Source organism: Prunus persica, chromosome G2, assembly GCF_000346465.2.
Source record: "Prunus persica cultivar Lovell chromosome G2, Prunus_persica_NCBIv2, whole genome shotgun sequence".
Taxonomy (NCBI): domain Eukaryota; kingdom Viridiplantae; phylum Streptophyta; class Magnoliopsida; order Rosales; family Rosaceae; genus Prunus; species Prunus persica.
Genome location: NC_034010.1, coordinates 9,825,901 through 9,849,787, shown reverse-complemented (window position 1 = coordinate 9,849,787; position 23,887 = coordinate 9,825,901). Strand labels below are relative to the sequence as shown.

The 23,887-nt window shown below is 35.6% G+C and overlaps 1 protein-coding gene across 1 annotated transcript in view; it reads left to right on the top strand.

The window, feature by feature from the left end:
• Positions 21,348 to 23,887, top strand: part of LOC18786470 (TMV resistance protein N) — a 114,406-nt gene continuing 111,866 nt past the window's right edge. Inside the window, exon 1 of the mRNA XM_020557232.1 lies at positions 21,348 to 22,134. The gene's annotated coding sequence lies outside the window, so the exon portion shown is untranslated. The remainder of the gene's footprint in view (positions 22,135 to 23,887) is intronic.

Genomic DNA, 23,887 nt, shown 5'->3' with positions numbered 1-23,887 from the left:
GATCACGACTCGTAGCAGCTCGACTTCAGAGACAGACGGTGACAGATTTTCATGACGCTTACAATCCAGGGTTAGTCTCTTAGGATTTTGTTTTTATGATTTTCAATAAATGACAGCTTATAAACTAACCACGTCGGTGTTTTATTTTATTTAGTCGTTTGAAACTACTAACCACGTCGGTATTTATTTATCGTCGTGATAAATATATAATGTCGTCGTTAGCTACTTTACTTCGTCGTGTGAAATACTATAATACGTCGTTTTTGTAAATAACCGTCGTTTTTATATTAATTTTGTGCAGCCGTCATTGGATTTTGCTGATTGTAAGAGCAAAGAGAGAAACCGTCTATTTTCTGGATCCTCTGCCAGGAAATCGTGTGGTCGATGAAGAGGCCAAAAACATCGTGAACAGTGCTTTAAAAATATATAATACCCACATAGCCCGAGCAGGACGTAAAAATGTAATTTGGAAAACTCTCTCAGGCACACCAAAGCAACCCAGCAATGTCGAATGCGGGTATTATGTAATGCGCTTCATGAGGGACATCATCATGGATCCTTCCTTGGGGTTTGAGAATAAGGTAAGAAGAAATTACCTTCATACATTTCACGTCGTTTTTTGTATTATCAACGACGGTCGTGTAAAATTAACGTCGTTGAATGGATATACTACGTCGGTTATGAAAAATATCGTCGTCTGTGATTGAATTTCTTTTTATTTATAAACCCTAATAGTCATTGTTTATGCAGTATGCCAAGGGAAACCAGGAAGCTTCATACCCCCAAGAAGCCATTGATGAAGTCCGGAATGAATGGGCAGAGTTTGTTTTCCAAATTATTAAACAGGGCAATTATTGAACACTTGATATTTATGTATAATGTACCAATTTTCTCTATAATATGTAATGTAAAAATTTGTTGAGGTTTTCTTAAATTAAAAAAAAAACAAACATACAAATTGCTTAACCGACGTGTAATACTTTTCCAACGACCTAATAAAGTCAATAACCGTCGTATTTTGTTGTTGCGTGTTTTAAACAAATACGACGTAAAAAAATAGTTAGACGACGTTCTTTGAACAATTGAGTCGTTAATGGTTTACAATATCTTCAATTTCTTAAGGGTTCAGGGTATAATCGACGACGTTTATGTAACGACTGCGGTTAAGTCGTAAAATATATATTTTACGTCGTATAGTTAAATAGCCGCCATGGTTTCTCATTTTAACGACGTCATTTTAACGACGTCATTTTAACGACTTAGTAGTCTATTACAATTTACAACGTCTACAATTTATTTAACACCGACATGGTTTGTTGTATGGTAAGAATATTTTATTATTTTTATATCAAAATATTCAAAATAAATATAAAATAAATCAGAAAATTGAAAAGTCAACTCCTATGAAGTCATTGATATATTTTCTTCCACATAAACCTTGAAAAAATTCATTTTGAATAACAAAAATTTAAAATGACCATCCAAAACAAAATTGTTTTGATGAGTCATAAAATCACTTCTAGTTTTATGGTTTAGGGTTTAGAGTCTAGGGTTTAGAGATTAGGGTTGTTATTTATTGGGGTTTATTTTTAAAGTATAATTTTTGGGTAGTCTAGGGTATATGTTAGGCTTTAAAACCATAAAACCTTTTATAAACTTAATTTTTTAAATTGTATAATTTAATTTTATGGGTTTAGTGTATTAATTTTTAACGACGGTGGTTGGGTCGTGGAATACATATTTTACGTCGTACAGTAAAACATACGACATGGTTTACGCTTTAAACGACGTCATTTTAATATGTAAGTCGGTTTATATAATTTACAACGTTTTTAATTTCTTAACACCGACGTGGTTTCTCATTTTAACGACGTCATTTTAACGACTTAGTAGTCTATTACAATTTACAACGTCTACAATTTATTTAACACCGACGTGGTTTGTTGTATGGTAAGAATATTTTATTATTTTTATATCAAAATATTCAAAATAAATATAAAATAAATCAGAAAATTGAAAAGTCAACTCCTATGAAGTCATTGATATATTTTCTTCCACATAAACCTTGAAAAAATTCATTTTGAATAACAAAAATTTAAAATGACCATCCAAAACAAAATTGTTTTGATGAGTCATAAAATCACTTCTAGTTTTATGGTTTAGGGTTTAGAGTCTAGGGTTTAGAGATTAGGGTTGTTATTTATTGGGGTTTATTTTTAAAGTATAATTTTTGGGTAGTCTAGGGTATATGTTAGGCTTTAAAACCATAAAACCTTTTATAAACTTAATTTTTTAAATTGTATAATTTAATTTTATGGGTTTAGTGTATTAATTTTTAACGACGGTGGTTGGGTCGTGGAATACATATTTTACGTCGTACAGTAAAACATACGACATGGTTTACGCTTTAAACGACGTCATTTTAATATGTAAGTCGGTTTATATAATTTACAACGTTTTTAATTTCTTAACACCGACGTGGTTTCTCATTTTAACGACGTCATTTTAACGACTTAGTAGTCTATTACAATTTACAACGTCTACAATTTCTTTAACACCGACGTGGTTTGTTGTATGGTAAGAATATTTTATTATTTTTATATCAAAATATTCAAAATAAATATAAAATAAATCAGAAAATTGAAAAGTCAACTCCTATGAAGTCATTGATATATTTTCTTCCACATAAACCTTGAAAAAATTCATTTTGAATAACAAAAATTTAAAATGACCATCCAAAACAAAATTGTTTTGATGAGTCATAAAATCACTTCTAGTTTTATGGTTTAGGGTTTAGAGTCTAGGGTTTAGAGATTAGGGTTGTTATTTATTGGGGTTTATTTTTAAAGTATAATTTTTGGGTAGTCTATGTTATATATTAGGCTTTAAAACCATAAAACCTTTTATAAACTTAATTTTTTAAATTGTATAATTTAATTTTATGGGTTTAGTGTATTAATTTTTAACGACGGTGGTTGGGTCGTGGAATACATATTTTACGTCGTACAGTAAAACATACGACATGGTTTACGCTTTAAACGACGTTATTTTAATATGTAAGTCGGTTTATATAATTTACAACGTCTTTAATTTCTTAACACCGACGTGGTTTTTCAGTCGTCGTTATATAAAAAATTCAAAATAAATTTAAAATTAATCCGAAAAATGAACGGCCTTACGTTCTTAATCCGAAAAATGAAGTTTCCGTCGTGGAATATTAAATTTACGTCGGTACTTGTAGAACTTTCGCCTTGGTTTTTCTTTCGACGTTTTATAACGTGCGCGCTCTAAAAATTTTCGCGCGACCTAAATTTTTTTAGATTTGGCTCTTATTCTTATACTTTGATCCCTGAAACCTAAAATTTCAGATTTCACGCGACATAACATTTCGCTCTCTCACTTCTGCTCTAATTAAAAGTTGCACTCTCCAGGCTCGTCGAATCTGTGAGCTCGTCCAACCTGTAAGTACGAACCCTATCTTCCCCTTGTAAATTCATTTAATGATATTAGGTTGTTTTGTTAAAGGGTTTTAGGTATATGCTTTGCGATCTGTTAATAATGTGCTTATAGGTATGGGTTCATGGATTTTCTGTTTAATGGGTTCATGACAAGATCAAATAAAGGTGTACTTTTGCTGGAAATCAACACAAAAAGACACATCACCAACTTCCAAATGATTTCCAGCAAAAGGACACCTTTATTTGATCTTGTCATTTTCCGCTCTGGAGAAGGTGCAAAGTGCACCAATGCTTATAGGTATGGGTTCATGGATTTTCTATTTAATGGGTTCATGGATTACATTATCTGTTATGTTGAATTGGGAATGGATTTAATTTTGTCGTATCTTTTAATCACCCTATGTTATGTTGAATTGGGAATGGATTTATTGTTTTCATGCTTGGTTTCATGTATATGTTGGTTTCTTGCTTGGTTTCATATATATGTTGTGTTCTTAATGGGTTTTGTGTTCTTGAAAATAAACTGAGACACGACGAATTTTAAGGCGTACGACGACGATTACACGACGGTGTTTTTAAACTACCGTCGTTGTATTACTTATACACGACGGTTTTTTCATAAACCGTCGTTTGTATTACGTATAATAGACGACGTCTGTTGAAAATCCGTCGTCTATATATGCCAAATACGTCTGTTTTTGATTAAAACCCGTCGTCTCTGTTGTTTATTACTTGCGATTAGATCATTGTATAATCTGCTATAGTGATGGTCATTGCCTGTATTTTCACTTTATTATAGATAATAGGTTATAGTGTCGGAGATGGATAAGTCATGGATGCACTCGGATAGAAGATCGAAGGCATATGAGTTTGGGGTGGAAGCATTTTTGAACTTTGCTGTAGAAAATCTTCTAACTACAACACATATCCGTTGTCCATGTGTTAAATGTGTTAATTTGAAGTTGTTTGGGGTTGGAATTATAAGGGATCACTTATACTTTAATGGAATTGACCAAAGCTATAAGAATTGGACATTTCACGGAGAACCTTGGGAAGCAACTACTAATGCTAGCAGAAATGTTGAAGAAGATGATGGCCATAGTAGGTACAGTTTTGTGTCTGAAGAAATTGATATGGATGATAATGATTTTGGTGATTTTGGTTCGGATCCGTATGAGTTTGCCAATGTGATTGGGGATGGAGATCAACCAGTGTACCCTGGTTGTAGAAAGTACACGAAGTTATCGGCATTAGTGAAGTTGTATAATTTGAAGGCAAAACATTGAATGAGTGATGTCTGTTTTACAGAATTATTGATACTTCAAGGCGATTTGCTTCCAGAAGGAAATACAATACCAACCTCCATGTATGAGGCTAAAAAGACTTTGTGTGCATTGGGGCTGAGTTATGAGAAAATGCACGCATGCCCCAATGATTGCATCTTGTATAGGAAGGAGTATGAGGATTCAACTAATTGTCCTACTTGTGGTATCTCAAGGTGGAAGGAAGGCAAAGATGCAATCTTGAAAGAGGGTGTGCCAGCGAAGGTGGTGTGGTATTTTCCCCCAATTCCAAGGTTTAAAAGGATGTTTCAATCACATGAGACAGCTAAGAGTTTGACTTGGTGGCATGTTGCTAGAAAATCAATTGACGGTCAGATGTCTCATCCGGCGGATTCCCCGTCTTGGAAACTTCTTGATGATAAATGGCCTGAGTTTGGTAATGAGCCGAGAAACTTGAGATTGGCTCTTTCATCTGATGGATTCAATCCCCACAGTTCTCTAAGTAGCAGATATAGTTGTTGGCCGGTTATCTTAGTTACATATAATCTCCCTCCATGGCTGTGCATGAAACGAAAGTTCATGATGTTAACCTTATTGATTTCCGGTCCTAAACAACCCGGAAATGATATAGACGTCTACTTGGAGCCTTTGATTGATGATTTAAAATCCTTGTGGGTTGGGATTAGAGGAGTGTATGATGCACATAATGGAGAATACTTTACACTCAGAGCTGCATTAATGTGGACAATTAATGATTTCCCCGCCTATGGAAACTTATCTGGTTGTGTTGTTAAAGGATATAAAGCTTGTCCAATATGCGGCGATGATACACCTAGTCACAGGTTGAAAAATGGCCACAAAATTTGTTACATTGGGCATAGAAAATGGTTACCAATCAATCATCCATATAGGAGGCAACGTGCAGCTTTTAATGGGAAACCTGAATATGGCATACCTCCAGAGCCATTAACCGGAGAAGAAGTGCTGCATATGGTTGAAAATGGTGACAGAGTTTGTTGGAAGAAGAAATCAATATTCTTTGATCTCGAGTATTGGAAATACCTTCCTGTGAGGCATGCCCTAGATGTTATGCACATTGAGAAGAATGTTTGCGATAGTATCATTGGTACATTGCTGGAGATCCCTGGAAAAAATAAAGATGGGATTGCTGCTCGATTAGATTTATTGAACATGGGGGTCAAAACTGATTTGCAACCCGAGTATGGAGAAAGACGTACTCGTTTGCCTCCTGGGCCTTGGAATTTGTCAAGAGCAGAGAAGAGAGAGGTTTGCAATTCTTTCTATGGTATGAAGGTCCCTGAAGGTTATTCTTCAAATATTAAAAATCTTGTATCTGTACAAGATTCAAGACTTCTTGGCCTTAAATCACATGATTGTCATACCTTAATGCAACAATTGCTCCCTGTGGCAATTCGTTCTGTTTTGGAGAAGCCTGCAAGGTATGCAATAACTCGTTTGTGCTTCTTCTTCAATGCTATATGTGCAAAGACTGTTGATGTTTCCAAGCTAGATAAGTTGGAAGAAGATGTAGTAGTTACTCTGTGTTTGCTTGAGAAGTACTTTCCCCCTTCATTCTTTGATATCATGGTTCATCTAGTAGTACATCTTGTCAGAGAAGTTCGTCTATGTGGGCCAGTATATTTTAGGTGGATGTATCCGTTTGAAAGATATATGAAAGTGCTGAAGGGGTATGTTCAGAATCGTACTCGTCCCGAAGGTTGCATTGCTGAGCGGTATATAGCTGAAGAAGCGGTAGAGTTTTGTACTCAGCATTTATCTGATGTTAGTACAGTTGGAGTGCCTTCAAGCCAAAAGATGGGAGTTTCAAAGCCATTATCAGGTTGCACAGTGAGCGTAGTTGATCAGGACCTGTTGAATCAAGCACATCTATATGTCTTGGAGAATACGGAGGAAGTCCTACCTTATATCGAGTACGTATGAGTTTTATTCTTTAAGTTTCCATTTTAAATTATTTCTTATGTTTATCTTATATATTTGGAACCGTAATGCTTGAATTTTTCGTGTCATGTAGGCAACATATGATCCACATCAAGACTGCTTATCCAAAATTTAGAAAGAGAACAAAGTGGCTGCAGGATAAGCACAATAGCACTTTCATTCAATGGCTACGCTTCAAGGTATATGTTGTTGAATAACGTATTTCTCTTTTAATTTTCTTCTTATTTATATGTTAGGATGAATTAAGATATGATTAATTTGCAGGTTCAAAGTGAAGTTGAGGAAGACAATCATGGCGTATCAGAAAATTTAAGGTGGCTAGCAGCTGGTCCAAACATGTCAGTGCCATTATATAGGAGCTATCTTATTAAAGGTATTAAATTCAATATCAAGGCACAAGATGATGTGCGGACAACTCAAAATAGTGGAGTTTATTTACTTGCACATACCATGCAAGTTGCTAGTGCCAAGGATAAAAACCCAATTCTCTCAAATATGGGTTTCTATGGTGTCATTCAAGAAATTTGGGACCTTGACTACCAAAAGTTTACAATCCCAGTCTTTAGGTGTGATTGGATAGATAGTTCTGGTCTTGTAGTCGACGAACTTGGATTTACCCTTGTAGATTTGAGTAAAATTGGACATAGGAATGACCAATTTGTTTTGGCTTCTCAAGTCAAACAAATATTTTTTGTTGACGACCCGATGCATCGTGGTTGGTCGGTAGTGTTATCAATGCCTAATAGAGAATATAATGATGTTATTGGTGATGAAGTCTTAGGTGATGTGATAATTGAGTGTGAGCCATTTACTAGAGGGATGCCAAATGTTGACACATTTGATGAACTGGTAGGTGAGTTAGGCAGTCAAAATATTCGAGATGGGTGTGAAGATATATGGATTGAATGATGCTTATGTAATTGGCAGTGTATGACATTAATTTTGTAATATATTGTAATGTGATTTCTTCACTTTCTACGTTCAAATAAAACACGACGTTATTGTGAATCAGTTATTCAGCATATTTACCGACGTCTTAAAGCAACGTAACAATGAAGAACCACGACGCTATTGTGAAGCAATTATTCAGGATATCACGTCGGTGAAGGATAAAGAACCGCCATGTAATTCAAAATAACACGACTCCAATCCCATAATACCGACGTCTAAAAAACGAGATATGTAATCTGAACGTTAAAAAATACGACGTCATCATACATTTTCCACGTCGCAAGTTCTTTTATAAACGAAGAGGAACGAAATTAATTCCGACGGAAATTCATTATAACCGCCGTCTAATAACAATTAAACGACGTTATTTGTAATACGGCTCCCATCATAATCTACGCCGTCTATATGTTCTGTAATACGGCTCTCATTTATTTGGAACCGACGTTGTTTAGACGTTCAACGTCGTCTATATTATTAAGTGCGTCGTGAGTAATGAATACATATAAATACAACGTCGACTATATAAATGTATACGTCGTAAATAATGACACTGACAACTATTTCCACGTCATCTTTTTTAGAAAAATCGAAGTGGAAAATTTATTTCACGACGGTTTTTTGTAAATAAGAGACGTTGTAGAACTTTAGCAGACTAAACACGTCTGTTTTTATTGTTTTCCGACGTTGTTGTATTTAACAACGTCTAATATTTATGGTCGTTGTTTGTTTCTGAAAATAGGACGTATAAATTTTTTAATACGACTCTCATATATTTGTAACTGACGTTGTTTAGTTTTTCAACGTCTACTATAGAAACACATACGTCGTAAATAATGACACTGACAACTATTTCCACGTCATCTTTTATCGAAAAATCGAAGTGGAAAATTAATTGTACGACGGTTGTGTTTATATGTGCGACGTAGTAGGTATCAATAACGTCGTCTTCTAATGTATTTAAAGACGTCATATTTTTTATTGTCGTGAAAATTATATTTAACGTCGGCGTATTTTTATTGTCGTCGTTGTATGTCTATCTTGCGGCTTTGTTCTCTTAATATGTGTCATATTTTCCCTTTTTAACGACGGTGTTTTTAGAGAATTGGTCGTCTATTATCATCCTCGATTGCTTTTTTTAGATCTTTTTGCAGTACAAAGACGTCGTTTTGTATTTTTGGATGACGTTGTATTGTTTAACAACGACGGTTATTTAGCGTCGTGGTTTATGAGGGAAAAGATGACGGTGGATTCCACGACCATTGAAAAACCAAATACACGACGGTGATTTACCGTCGTCTTTTTGCTTTTTTGTAGTAGTGTCGGGTGAGGCAATTATTACTTTATAACACATACTAACTTAATTTATATTGAACAGAAATTAAAACACACTTGACAAAAAGTAAGTATTCCAATCTCACTCCCCAAAAACCATGTTGGTGTGATGTGCAAATTTCAAAGTATAATTCATGAATTAGTGTCTAAGCAACAATAAATAGAAAAGACTCTATTGTGGGATTGATCTTCACCATGTCCATTTGTTCTAACATTTAAAATAATCTATGGATATTGACTGAAAAACGAAAATTTTTAAACAAGACTCAAAAAATTAAAAATATAAAATTTACTTTCCCACCCCCAAAACTTAAATCACACTTTGTCCTCAAGGTGTGGAAAATAAACAAAGGAAACAACCAAAGAAGTAAATTAGGAGAGAAAAATAAAAAATAAATAGAAAAGATATAAAACATAAACAGAAAAAAGTAAAAGAGAAAAATAAAAAAACTAAATAAAAAATAAAAATGAACACACCAGGGATGCAGAGGTGACGCTGCGGTGATTCGAAGGCATGACCTGTAGCTGGGATGCGAAGCGTGCTGACCAACATCCCAAGTCCACACATGTCAAATACTGGCAACGGCTTCAATATAACCTAGTGCATCCGCTGCATGTGTCATTTGAAAACATATTGGATCCCCTTCGTCTAACCTTGAGTCCAGAGCCAACAAAAGACGCTTTTTTATTGCACTCAATTTCAACCCATCCATCTCCACCTTCTCCCCTTGTCATCTCTAGCAAGAACTCAAGAGCCTTGGCTATCTTTTAGAGCATAGTTGTGTGGGTTCATCTGTGTGAGGGTGCCAGATCTAGAAAACCTTCAACAAAATCAAAATCACCATCTGCTGCGGCTTCGTCGAAGAGACAATCGGATCCTCACCGAGATCCGTCCCAACTCCGACCCCAACGACTCGGATGAGCTAACCCAGACCGAGTTCAACCCCAACACCCCATATACTCGGAGTTCCTGAGCTTGGTTAACGGTAAGCTTCACATTGTGCTCGTAACTGGGTCTCAGTGTGGGTATTTTTGTGTTGAAAGTAATTAAGAACAAGAGTGATTATTGCAGACTTCGTTGCCTTGTTCTACGATACTCATCCCCGTCTGTTGGCGGATTTCAGCGAGCAAGTCAATCTTCAAGTTGGGAAAAGGTATAATATCGAATCCCTGCAAGTTGTTTTTTTTTCTGCATTAATTCATGGGTCTTTTTGGATTGTGAGAATTTCTGTGTATTTGTGTCCTTTGGTTGGTTCTGATAGCAATACTCAGTTGTGTGGTGTCTGGCTATGTGATGTAAACTGAGCTGCAAAAAATTAACTTCTCAAAATTATCTATATGTGTTGGATCTGCAACAGCTTCCCCCAAACTTGCATATTTGAGTGAGCTCATCTGAATTGCTTTAACTTCCAGTGTAGTGTAGATGTGGTGATGTTAACGTAGACTTGCTGCTGGGTGCATGATTACAGCTACTGCTGGGTGCATGATTCCAGCTGCTACTGGGTGCAAGATTCCAGTATAGGATTTTCTACTTTTGATGCTTGCTACTGATGGTTGTGTCTTGCATTGAATCAATTATGTGTTAGGAGTAGAAAGAAAATAAAAACAACTCGATAAAGAAAACAACAACATAATATTTTTATTTTTTTATCGAAAATAAAAGAATTTAAGAGTTTAGAAAAATTGGGTTGCCTCCCAATAAGCACTTTATTTTTAGTATGTAGCTAGACTTTGCAGAAGTCTGGTGGTCAAATCACTGGTTCTTTTAGAGTCAACGACTCGGTTGCAATGTCAAAGGGTGTCTCTACCTAAGGTTTCAGCCTGTGACCATTCACCTTGAACGTGTTGCCTTTAGCTTCATTAGTGATTTGAATTGCTCCATGAGGAAAAACTTGAGTCACCAAGTAGGGTCCAGTCCAGCGAGATTTTAATTTCCCTGGAAATAACTTGAGCCTTGAATTGAATAACGGAACCTGTTGTCCTGGCTGAAATTCCTTCCTTAAAATTTGACTGTCATGAAATGTCTTAGTTCTTTTCTTGTGGATGCGAGAACTATCATAAGCATCCTGACGAATTTCTTCTAGCTTATTGAACTGCAATTTTTGCTTTTTCCTAGCAATCGGTTTATTAGATTGACCTGCATTTGAATTGGCATAAAAACTGTCTTGAACCATACTATCTACCATGTCAATGCGCATACATTCTTGCTGTTCAACAGGACGTTTTGCTGCCTCAAATAAATTAAACACCACAGATTGGTCCTGAACCCTTAGAGTCAATGTTCCAGCTTCCACATCGATTAAAGTCCTAACTGTTGCCATAAACGGTCTCCCCAAAATAATAGGTGTTTGAAGGTCTTCGTCCATGTCTAGAACCACAAAATCTGCTGGTAGATAAATATTATCAACCTTTATAATTAGATCTTCAATAACACCTCTTGGATAAGTAATTGAACGGTCAGCTAGTTGAAGTATCATGGATGTAGGCTTTAAATCTCCTTGCCCCAGTTGCTGGAAAACAGAAAAAGGCATCAAATTAATACCTGCACCCAAATCAATTAAAGCACTTTAAAAATTAGAATTTCCAATAGTGCAAGAAATATTAAAACTCCCTGGATCTTTTTTCTTAGGTGGCAGTTTGTGTAGCAAAACTGCGCTGCATTGTTTTGTCAAAACGACTTTGTCCAAATCTGCAAGTTTCTTTTTGCTGCTGCACACTTCTTTCAAAAATTTGGCATATGATGGAATTTTCTTGATTGAATCCAATAATGGAATGTTGATTTGAACCTTGGATAATGTCTGCATAAAGTCTTTGAGTTGCTGGTCCTTCGCTTTAGGCTTCAAACGTTCAGGATAGGGTAATGGAGGGTCATAAACACGCTGTAAAACCTGTTTAGGGACAGTTTTAGAATCTGCCAGGATATGTTTTTCTGTAGTTTTGGCAGGTTCTGCTACTGCAAAATTTTCTGTATTATCTGCCACTGCTTGCTACTCCTTTTCAATGCTATTTTCCCGATTGTCATAGCCTTTTTCCACATCGTAAAGTCCGAACAAAGTTGCAATCTTCACGTCCATTTGGATTAGGAATTGTTTGATTAGGAAATTTGCCTTTTTCTCTGTCTGAAATCTGTGCAGCTAGCTGTCCAAATTGTTGCTCCAAACTTTTAATTGATGCTTTAATATTTTGAAATCTTTGATTGTTGCCATCGATGAATGATTGAGTTGTTGCTGCCAGTTCAGCAAGTTGATCTTCTAGAGATGGTTTGGAGGGAACAAAAGGTGTTTGTGATTTTGATTGTCACTCCATTTGAAATTAGGGTGATCCCTCCATCCTGGATTGTATTGATTGGCATATGCATCATTCCTAGGCCTTTGATAGCTATTAATCATATTAACATGTTGCTCAACAAGCTCTGGGTAGGATTCTTTATGCGGGCAACCCATTATTTCATGTGTAGCCATACTGCAGATAGTGCAAACTGTTGATGTAGGTGGCTGCTGTGTAGAACTTGCTATATGTTGTAGAAGCATATCAAACTTTGCATCAATTTTCTTCTCCATTTTTTCCATTTATGCAGACATGTTGGGAGAACCTACTGATAACTCAAAAATGCCCCTTTTCTGTGAATGTTTTGCTGCCCATTGCTGAGATTTTGTAGCCATCATATCAAACAGTTCAAATGCCTCTCTTGTAGATTTATTTGACAATGATCCTCCAACTGATGCATTCACATGGCTCTTAGATGTAGGATTAAGCCCATCAACGAAAATATTCATTTGTGTATCTAAATCAATTTTAACATGTGAGCACTTTATGTACATCTCTGTATCTCTCTCCCATGCTTCATGAAACACTTCATTAGGCTTCTGTGTGAATGTTAAAATCTCTCTCTTGTAATTCAATGTCTTGGATGCTGGATAATATTTGTTCAGGAATTTTGTGTGTAACTGCTGCCAAGTAGTAATGCTATTAGCTGGTAGAGTGAGTAACCAAGTTTCTGCCTTGTCCTTCAAAGTGAAAGGGAAAAGACGTAACTTAATAGCCTCAGCAGAAAAATCCCTAATCAAAATATTCTTGCAACCCACAATAAATTTTGCAATATGTATGTTTGCATCTTCATTAGGCAGCCCCCGAAAAGTAGGTAGAATTTCAAGCATATAGTGCTTGATCTCGAACGAATCACCCTCTTCTTGGTCAGGATACACAATGCAATTGGGAATATCAGTGGCATGGGCTTCCAATGACTCCTTGAGTGGTCTGCCTTCTGCAGGTATTGCTAAGGCCATGTTACCCTCGTCTGCAAACAAATTTTATAGAAAAGTGCCCTACAGTGAATAATCTCAGGTGCAATTAATCGCTCTTCGCTATCTGTGCAAGGTGCACCCTGGTTTTGGATCAAACTGTGCAATCTGTGCAAAATCTGAAAAAGAAACAAAATTGTTCAAAATTTGTTTAAAAAAAATATTTTATTTTGACGAAAATTAAAATAAATAAATAAAATAAAATTAGAAACAGTTCAAACAAAAATTATCTAAAATAGTCCCCGGCAGTGGCGCCAATTTCTTGATAGGATTTTTAGTACATGTGCAAGCAGGGTTAAAATCACATAAAATACTTGCAAGAATACAATATTATTGTAGTATAGATGCTCATGCAAGGTCGTTTTCCTCAAGGACTAATTAGCAATTTAAGTAAAAACAAATTCCAAATAACTACTTAAAATAAAAGGTCAAGAAAGATGATTATGAATTTGGTTGATTCTAAAAACAAATATAAACAGAAACAAATACGATTGAAGGAAAGAGTTTTGAATATCAATTTATAAAAGCACTAAGTTTCACCATCACCTAGCAATCCCATGAACTTTTACCAATTACTTATGATTTGCACATGCCACTTTGAAGGTTAGGTTTTCCTAATGTATATTCTACTTGGAACCTCCGACACAGAACATATATCCAACATCCAACCCATCTGGACGTTCGGATCAAATCTGAACATGAAAGACTCATTAAGTTTTGTGAAAACCCTTTTGCAAAACCATGCAACCCTTAAGACGTGGTGTTCATCTTAAGTGAAATTACAATTATTAATCACAAGAAGCTAGCATCAATTTCAGAGAACCTTCCGACTAAAATTGCATCCAATTACTTTTCTAAAGATCCTAATGGTGATCAAGCATTAAGACAATTATATAGTTTAAAACAGTGATTAACAATTCAAGTACGCATGCACTCATCATAAGTAATTAAATAAAAATCACATATTCATGCTAAGGTTTAAGGCTTCACCCTAGCAAAAGAAATTTAGTTTTGCATACTCATAATTGAAATCCAAGAAAATATCATTAAGAAGAAAAGAACGAAAACACCTGAAAGTTGTGAAAACCCAAAACCCTAGCAATTGCTCTCCACAATGCAAAGTTCAAAAGTGAAAAAGAAGTCCAGAATTCCTTGTGAGAAAGAGCTTAAATACCCCTTAAAACCTAGCTGCCAATGTACAGCTTTTCCATCCCCACAAGGAAACTAATATTAAAATAAAATAATACTAGGAAATAAAGTCTAAATTGGAATAGGAGAATCTGTCCAAAATCTGCCCAGCCACGTTTTAGCCCCAAATCTCCTCCAAATCTGACCCAATATAGCTTGTTTTAAAGATAAAAATGTTCTGAACACTTCACTAGAAGGCCACGAACCCATCTGAGGTCATCTTGGGCTCCAAAAACGTAATAAAAGCTCAAAATGTCACTATTTTAGAACCGCGCACTGCTCCTTTATTTTATTGCCAGAAAATAACCGCTTGGAAGAAAAATCTGAAATTTTGATATAATCAAGCTATGTGACTCACGAACGTCTTTCAACTGGAATTACTCCAAAATTCGTCCATTTGATTATGTTTTGCTCTAGAGAGAGTCGGAAGTCCTATATTGGAAATATAATTCAAAGTATCAAAATTCTTCCAAAATATTAACCAAAATATACTAAGAATGAGGTTAAATATATAATATAAAATATGTCCATCAGAGATCACTGAAAATATTTTTCTGAATAAGGTTTCTGTCTCTTCTCTTTCTCTCTTCCTCTATATTATATTGTTAAGATGATGATTGTTGTAACTCTATTCTATTGTAGGTACCGCATTCTGTATCCGAAATTACACTTAGAGGCAATGCATTTCCAAAGTGGGTCAGCTCTTGTAAAAATGCAACAGTATGTAGATATCCTGATGTCGAGGATAAAGAGGAATACGTTGGTGGATGTGAATTTTCTTTTGAAATTCCTCCAAATTTAGAATGGGAGACGTCAAGATTGGTTCTATGTGTTAGCTATCATTACCCTTACTTTGACGATGCCAAGATTCTTATCAATGGAAAACTCGTCAATGAGGTATGGATTGGGGATACGTCTGCAATGGAGATAGAGGATACTAATGTGTGGCTCATTATTGGATCGGCAGAAGTTACGTGTAGGAGAAGAACCGACGCATTTGCAGCAGGGTAATATGTGTCAAGTTATATTTCACTCGCAAGGCGCAGGACCGATTCCCGTTATAAGCTGTGGGGTACACTTATTAGGCCACCAGGTTGCTGATGTTAGTTGGAGTGCCATGGCTGGTGACGACAATATAACGATGATTGAATCAACGAGTTGTGTCGGAAAGAGGCCTCGTGGATCAGATATCACCGCTGTTGGTGATCATGATCATCAAGAGCAATCGCTTTGCTCGTCTTCAGAACCAGCGGATCACCCAAAGCGGAGGCATATTGATAATGAAGAGGAGTACAAAGTAAGGAAATTAATCAATGTTTGAAATAATCAATGATGAGATGAGAAAGTCCTTTCTGAGCAATGAATTTAATGCCAAAGAATAAACCCCACAATTCAGCCTCCAGCACCTGTCATTTCCCCAAGTTTACGGCAAACCCAGCAATCCAGTCTCCATTAGAAATTTCCTGTGTCCTTTCACATTATTTTTGGCACGGTGGTTGTCTCTTTTCTTTTCACTACGAGTTGTCAATAGAAAAAGTAGAGATAATGCTTGTCAAAATAAAAAGGCATCTTGAAAAGTAAAGGAAATATCACCGTTTGATCACTTACAGTTGCAATGAAATTTCTTCATCTTTTACTTAATCACGGTTCACATTCACATGAGCAAAAATGAGAAGTGAAAAGCAAGAAAAAGTAATGCATCTTGAAAAGATGATTGGGCAAAAGTTTGTACATTAGGTAGCTGCCAATGTAGGCCCAAAACTCGTGTTGACTATGTAAACCCAAAGCTAAATATTTTCCGTCTATTTTATTTTATTTTTATCACAAGGGCCTTTACAAAGAATCTTTTCAACATTTTTCCACAATGTGGATTCGGTGTGTGTATATGGTCATGTGAATTTTCACATCATTTCTTGGTAAGGTGGTTTTTTCATGTCTAAAGAGTGTAATCATAGGATACTAAACTGTAATTAATCCTAATTTTTTTAACAAAAGTACTTGTGAAAGACACTAATTGATCGAAATACTTTCAACTAACATCGAAAGCAGCAAAAAGGTGGGACCCACGCTTGCCACGTAGACAATTAAGGGAAATTTTGACAGTTGAAACTAGATTGCAAAAAATTAAAAAGATTACGGTATATAATTGTTAAAATTGAGAGTGCATTGACAAACATGCTTTAAGGGTGAGAGTTCAAGGTACTAAATTGAAATTAATCTAAAAATTAATAAAAATGAGTTTTGTGAAAACAATTTAAAATATTGAGGGGTGTTTGTGTAATTTCTGAAATTCCTGAGAGTTTTGTGAAAAGACCAAAAAACTCAAGGGCTGTTAGTGTAATTAACTCAATAAAAGAATACAAAAGAATATTATCATGTAAACTAAATTACAATATAAAAAATTTAGAGTCTCAAATATAAAGTCCCGGATATAGAGCCCCATTGTGAGAGAGAATACATTTTCCATCGAAGGTACCATGTACTGGAAGAAAAAGAGATACAAATCAGCCTTAATAATAGTGAAGAGGTCTTAGTCAAAAAGTAGAAGTTCCATCAAGTATTAAAAGAACGCGCATCTAGGGGGAAAAAAAAAAATGAAAAGTTGCCTTGAAAGTTACCCTTTATTTCAATGGCAATTTCAACAACTTGTAGGTACCTTCGCATTACAAAGAAACTGCTTCAACTGACTGCTTTTGCAGCTGCCAATGTGCACTATCTTAAAGCAATTTATTAAGCAGTGCCTTTACAGAGAAACTTTCTAACATTTACTGAATTATTAGGGTCATATCAATTTCACATAATAAATTACTAGGAAGCCGAGTTATGTATTTTCTATTCTTTTCTCCTGTAAGATGCAGGTTGATTTTTTTTTTTTTTTTTTAAAAAAAGGGGGCAGTGAAAGAATAAACAGTTGCCTTTTTCTTTGATGTTAAGAGGTGGATAGGCAGTATAATTGAACTAAGTTGATCAAGGGCGTGTTTGTGATCTTGTCAACTACCTTTACTTGTATTTTGACAACTGAGGTTTAGGTTCTTTTCCGTCTTCTTTTGAGTTGTTGTTTTGGATGTTTTGAATTGTGTTCCGAAAAGTATCTGTTTTCTTGCTGGAACCTACTATAAATTTTGTAGTCTAGTGGGTTTTGTAAATAAAAGGTTGCTTGTGAATATAACGAGTTTATTTACGTTTCCGCACCGTTTGAAAGTCTTATTCCTAACTCAAAATCCTTACGTTCTATTGAGAAGGTAGTGTTATGATGTTCAGTTCTTAACACTGTAGCACTACGTTGTAGCTAGGGCGTGGCACTATTACATGCCCGATCTTCGAGGCGTGACACCGACTGCACCAACAACATCTACATAATATAAATATAATTTCACAAAAAAAATACAAACATAACAAACAAAGTTTAACATTAGGGTTTGGTTGATTAAATTGTGGGGCCATAATTCGCTCATGTGGCATACGACTCATCAAATTCGGATTAGTTGTCAAAAGTGACACGTGTTGACATCTGACGGAGTACATCAAACGGTTCAAAGTGAAGATAAAATTAATGAAAAAAATCTTCTGTGATTGACTTTGATTTAAATCAAATATTAATCAAGTCAATCAATCGAAGATAATTTGGTTAAATTGCCAAATTATCAGAATTGATTTTAAATCAAATCAAAATCCCACAAAGTAGGTTCCTAAAGAAGGAAAGCTATTTAGGTCAAGCATCCTGCAGGAGCCTATAAATAGAAGGTCTCAAGACGAAAGAAAGGGGCTTAGACAGACCAAGCACTCAGAAGAAACAGAAAACTCTCTACATTCTTCACCTCGCTTTAGAAGAGCCACCAAGCACAATAAATACATGCTAATTCCTTTACCCTAGAAAAAATCCAAACACCAAACAAGCCTTGTGCTACCCGTTTGATCAAGATCAAGTCTCTACGACCCTTGTATCAAACACAAATTTTCTTTAAACACTTTAGAGATCGAATTAGAGGATTTAATACAGATATTGTAATCCTTAATTTCATTAGTACAAATATTATATTGTACACATGTTCTTGTCTCATTTGTCACAGGATTTTCGTGTTTACATCATGAACTAGATTACCCACATTACTCAATCACCCATCAGTGCCATTAATCATATTCACAGCTTCTTGTGAATCAGAAGCGGCAGTCAAATAAACCATACCTTTAACACCTACCAAAAGTAGCCCGCTACAAATAGCCACCAACTTAGTTCTCAAAATGTCGGAACCATCCAAACCAACAGCCACAAAACCCCAACAAAACTCGCCATGGCAATCACGAACCAAACCACCTACTACCATCACAATGCAAAACCAATTGTCCAGCAGGTGGTTTAAGCCACCTAAGATACCGAGGCACTCGATCAGCTTTTGTCTTCATATTGCATTATTTATATTGCGCATATAAGTCCCTTACCTGATTTGCAACCACCGTCACAGAAGCTTGCGGTCTACCATGAATATAGAAGTTGCGCAACTGCCATACTTTCCAGCAACTACATACAAAAGACTCAAACTCCAAACCAGTTAAAACATTGGCAGTTCTCTCCAAAAAGTCTGCAAAGGAGCCAAGGAATTAAAATATTAGCCGTGCATATAATATTGGGCCTTTAATTTAAGGGTATTTCGGGGGATATATCGTTATTGTTTTAGGTATCGGAAAAAAATCAACAAAAATGACAGATATAGACATTGAAACACATAATTTTGGTGTAAAACTTTCATAGATGTTATGTACATTATGAATGAATGTATTGAACAAATAAAAGTCAAAATTTATTAATAATAAGATATACATATGATGAAATATAAGTGGTATGTAATGCGGATTAATGAAAAGTTTGAAAATAAAATGTTAATTAGAATGAATAAACCATGCATAAATCCATTGTTTGTTTAAACATTGGACTACAATTTGAATTAGTGTCTATCTACATAAATGAAGAGCTCTTATGAGGTTCAAATAATGACGAACAACTCTCTAGATTCATACAATAGTCATACCAAGTCATGTAACTGGAGCAGTTTGTAAGCCATATTTGAACATGGTGCACATAGGTCTCTCTTGAGCTCCCTATTGTCCCCCCATATATGGAATAGTTAGGATTAACCAACTAGTAGGTCCATAATCTGTTTTATAATCTTGAGCTCCATAACTAGCTCCACTATAATCAGACATGACAGAACCATAGCCATCATAAGATTCATTTGAATTAGTACTAGATCTAGTTCCTATGCTCATAGATCCAAAACTGATCGCTATATCTTCTTCAGATGGATTGGAGGTATGTGGGCAGTGGACTATGCATGGATTCTTCATATTAATAAATTATAGGGTTAAGGATTTGCTATTTTTTGGTTTCAATTTGCTTCAATTGCCTTCAAAACTTATGAATCTTTTTTGGGTTCTGTTATGGGTATCGGGAAATATCGCGAATATCGGCAAAATATCGGGAATATATCGTCGATGCAGGGGAAGATATGGCCTTACTCCCCAGTATCAGTGTCGACAGTTAAAAATACGGATATATCGGCATATATATCGGTGTATCGGCTGATATTTCAATCCTTGAAAGGAGCCACCCGCCACCTTCACCCTATGCCAATATGAAAACAATTGCCAAAACTATTTATTACCCTTGGACTGCCAAAGAGCATGCATAGTAGTATCCCCTTCCCTACAACACCTAGAGCATAGCAGAGATGAAATCACTTTCCTCATAAATAAAGTTAATTGCAATCGGAAGCATATCGGACGCAGCACGCCACAAAAAGAATTAGGTTCCCTCCTCACATAGATAAGCAACTTTCTTGTTGCTGTATTTTTATTTGTTAATCTAATCAAATTTCTCTGTTTTTTTTATATATTCTTTTTTTTTATTTTTTATTACAAGTATCTCAAAATAAATCTATGTTAATCGTGTCAAGCAACGATGGATCCAAGGCCAAAATTACATGACAATAACGGATATAAACAAATATTTTATTTTATTTTTATGAATAAACAAAATTCTATTTAACCCAAACACAAAAATAAAAGGTAATTGAAACCTCTAATCTAAGAGAAAACAGTAAAAACAGTTTATATGCACATACAAATATATAATATTAAAAACCATAGGGGAAGGATATAAGTATTACAAAGATACAAATATTATGTATACCAAAACATGAAATATGTTTTGTTGTGAATTTTTCTCTTTATCGGGGCTGATATATTTTCTTTAAATAAAAAAGTCATGATTATATAGCATAAGAAGTGGGGACCCCTACTAGCCATAAACAAAGTCCGCCAGTGTACTCAAGTGTTTTTCACCAACTTCGGACAATTGGGTTCATAAGACCATCTGCAATAGTTAAGATCAATGCAATTTCATTGTATGAAATTGAATTAAAATAATAAAGTGTCACTTGCAATTGTGTGATTTAGTTCATTACAATATATGCAAATGCAATAGAGGGTGCTATGTGATGAACCCTCTATTGAATTGCAATAGGCTAACCATGAGACCCACATGCCAATAAACTGAAACTATTGAACTGTATTATTATAAGTAAAACTGCAGTTCAATTTAATAGATGCCTAAATAGTTCAAATAATATACTGGCAGACTTAAATTACTCATCTCTTTTCATCTCTTTTCTTTTCTTTTGCTGCAAAAAAGAGTTTAATACCCAAAAGAATCATTACATGTTCCCTCTACTATTAGCGCAACCAGATGAACTGTACAAGTAGGAAGGGGAGGACCCATTACAATTCCAAAATCTTTATTTCAAGTTTTTCAACCCAATTTTTCTTATAAACACCCGCCACATTTCTTCTCCACCAAATACATTTACAGAAAATAAAAGAATAAAAAGAAAAATTAGCACGTAAGCTAAATTACAACATAAAATATTTAGGGCCTCAAATGTAAAGTCCAGACATAGAGCCTCATTTCCTAGTCAAAAAGTAAACTTTTTATCATGTATTGAAAGAAAGCAGATCTTGAAAAAATATGAGAAGTTGCCTTGAAGGTTCCTTACCCACTTTTACTTTTGTATTGAAAGAAAGTGCGCCAATGAAAAAAGATATTTCAGCGTTTGACCACTTTCGTAGCTGCCAATGTAGGCCCATGTGTGCAATTTAGAAATATTGGCGATGTGCCCTCTCACCTTTAGTAAGTTGTAAAGTTGTAACTATATAGGAGCTCTTAAATTCGAGATGAGAGAAAGAACTGATAGTAGTTTTTTAAAGAGTATTTCAAACCTATAATTTATGGTAACTATTTTTTATATTATTTTTTAAATAGAAATGAACTAATTAAAAATAATTATAACATTTATGATTCTGTAAATTAAAGACAAGAATTGGAGTTAAAATTTTATAAATAATTTTTAAAATAATTTTTATATATTTTTAGTTAAAATTTAAGTACATGCTCTGAATTAAAAGACCACGTCAGTAAATTAAAGAAAATTCAGCATTTGATGACTTGAAGTTGAAACCGAAGTTCCCCACACCTAAAAGAGTCAAAAAAATAAAAAAAGAGAGTTCTCACACCTTTGACTTAGTCACATCCACATTGAAGGGTCTGGAAGTTGCTTCGTCAAGCCTCATAAATCTAACCAGAGCGCCGCTGCCATTAGGGGTGGCAATTTCGGATACGACCCGATACACGATGACAGGACCCGCCCCGGAATTTCCCCAAGACCGAGGCGGACCCCGTCTTGTTCCCGACATCATCCCGATGCCGGGCCCACCTATGAAATAATCGAGACTTTCTACCAAAAATTTGGCAGAGTCTCCCCTGCAATTTAAGCAATCCCAACAAAATTTATTCAACCTGCAACACACAGTAATACTAATCCCAACCAGCAGCATGCTTTCATACACACACAAGTCATACTAGAGTGGCCTCCGGCCTCACAAGTAAAATCTACCATGGCATACAGAGCATCTACTGAATTTAGATTACAAGAACAGTCGAGTATAAGAATTTACACAGTTCTTAATTATAAAGATGCACTGACTCCGCTGCAGACACCACTTGTACTTCCAGGAGCAACTACTGGCTGGGGGGCGCAAAACAGAAAACATGTGAGTGGACAAAAACCAGGTTTGCAGTTAAAACAACATAGTAACCCCACCATGTAAAAATAATGCACAAGTCATGCAGTTTCACAATCCAATAATTAATATACTCAAAACATGGTTCATTAAAACTCTTCTAAAACATCAGTCAACTCTTTCCAAAAAGAACCCCATTCCCTCAAACTCACCTCTCCTGTCAACTAATAAACAACACCAAATCAGTTCACACACTACTATACATATTCAATAAATGTACATATAAATACATATATAAATAACTATAAATAATTATACGATATACTCATCACACCACCTAGGTACCGGGGAAAACAATCCAACTGGGGGATCGTTTGACTAGTCCGCAGGATTTCCAGGTACTATCCTGCGTCTAGGGATGAGCGGTCCAACCGGGGGACGAAACTCCAAAGCTCACACACCGGAACTTCCAACGCCATGTGTAGCTCTCAAACTATGTCCTACGCGCGCAGACTGGATCATCACACACCGGAACATCCAACGCCATGGTGATGACCCTCTATACACAGTCTTTCCGTACGCCGGAACATCCAACGCCGCGTACGGAAAGTGTCTCACCCGCCGGAACATCCAACGCCGCGAGTGAGACTAAAAAAACTGGGGAAGGTACTTACGTAGTGTAATCACACAACTCATCTCCAAAATCACATCCTTCCACCTCAACCTCCAACTACCCAAATATCTCATCTATTGAGAATATATAAATATACCTCCCCACTATCCATATAAATGCACTCTCAAAAACCCCAAACGCCAAACTCACAATATATTGCCAAATGCTATACAACCATCAAAATCAATTCATGAATAAAATATATAAATTCCATAAGCCATTAAAACATCATGTAAAACATCTCATCAATTAAAACCATGCATATGATTAAAACAAAGTCCACTCACAAGTATTCCCTCGCTGCCTGACCACGTGAAGGTCCTGCTTGCTGCGTGCGTGCAGTCGAAATACCTATTTCGAAATACGAACCGTTAATTAATATAAAAACCACGTCTAAGCGGAAATTACAAATTAAGTGCTTAACTCCCCAAATTCCCATACGTGCACGTCGAAGATTGTACCCTAAGGTCCGATTACAGGTTTAGGAAGCGTTCACGATTTTACGGTTATCGCTAACCCGCAAACTTTGCATTTTTGAATCAGAACATCCGGGGCTCTGATTCAGAATTCGTGAAGTCCCATACGGTCCTAGGAATACCTAGAACAACATATTTTAAATTGGGAAAGATCTAACGGTCGGAACCTATC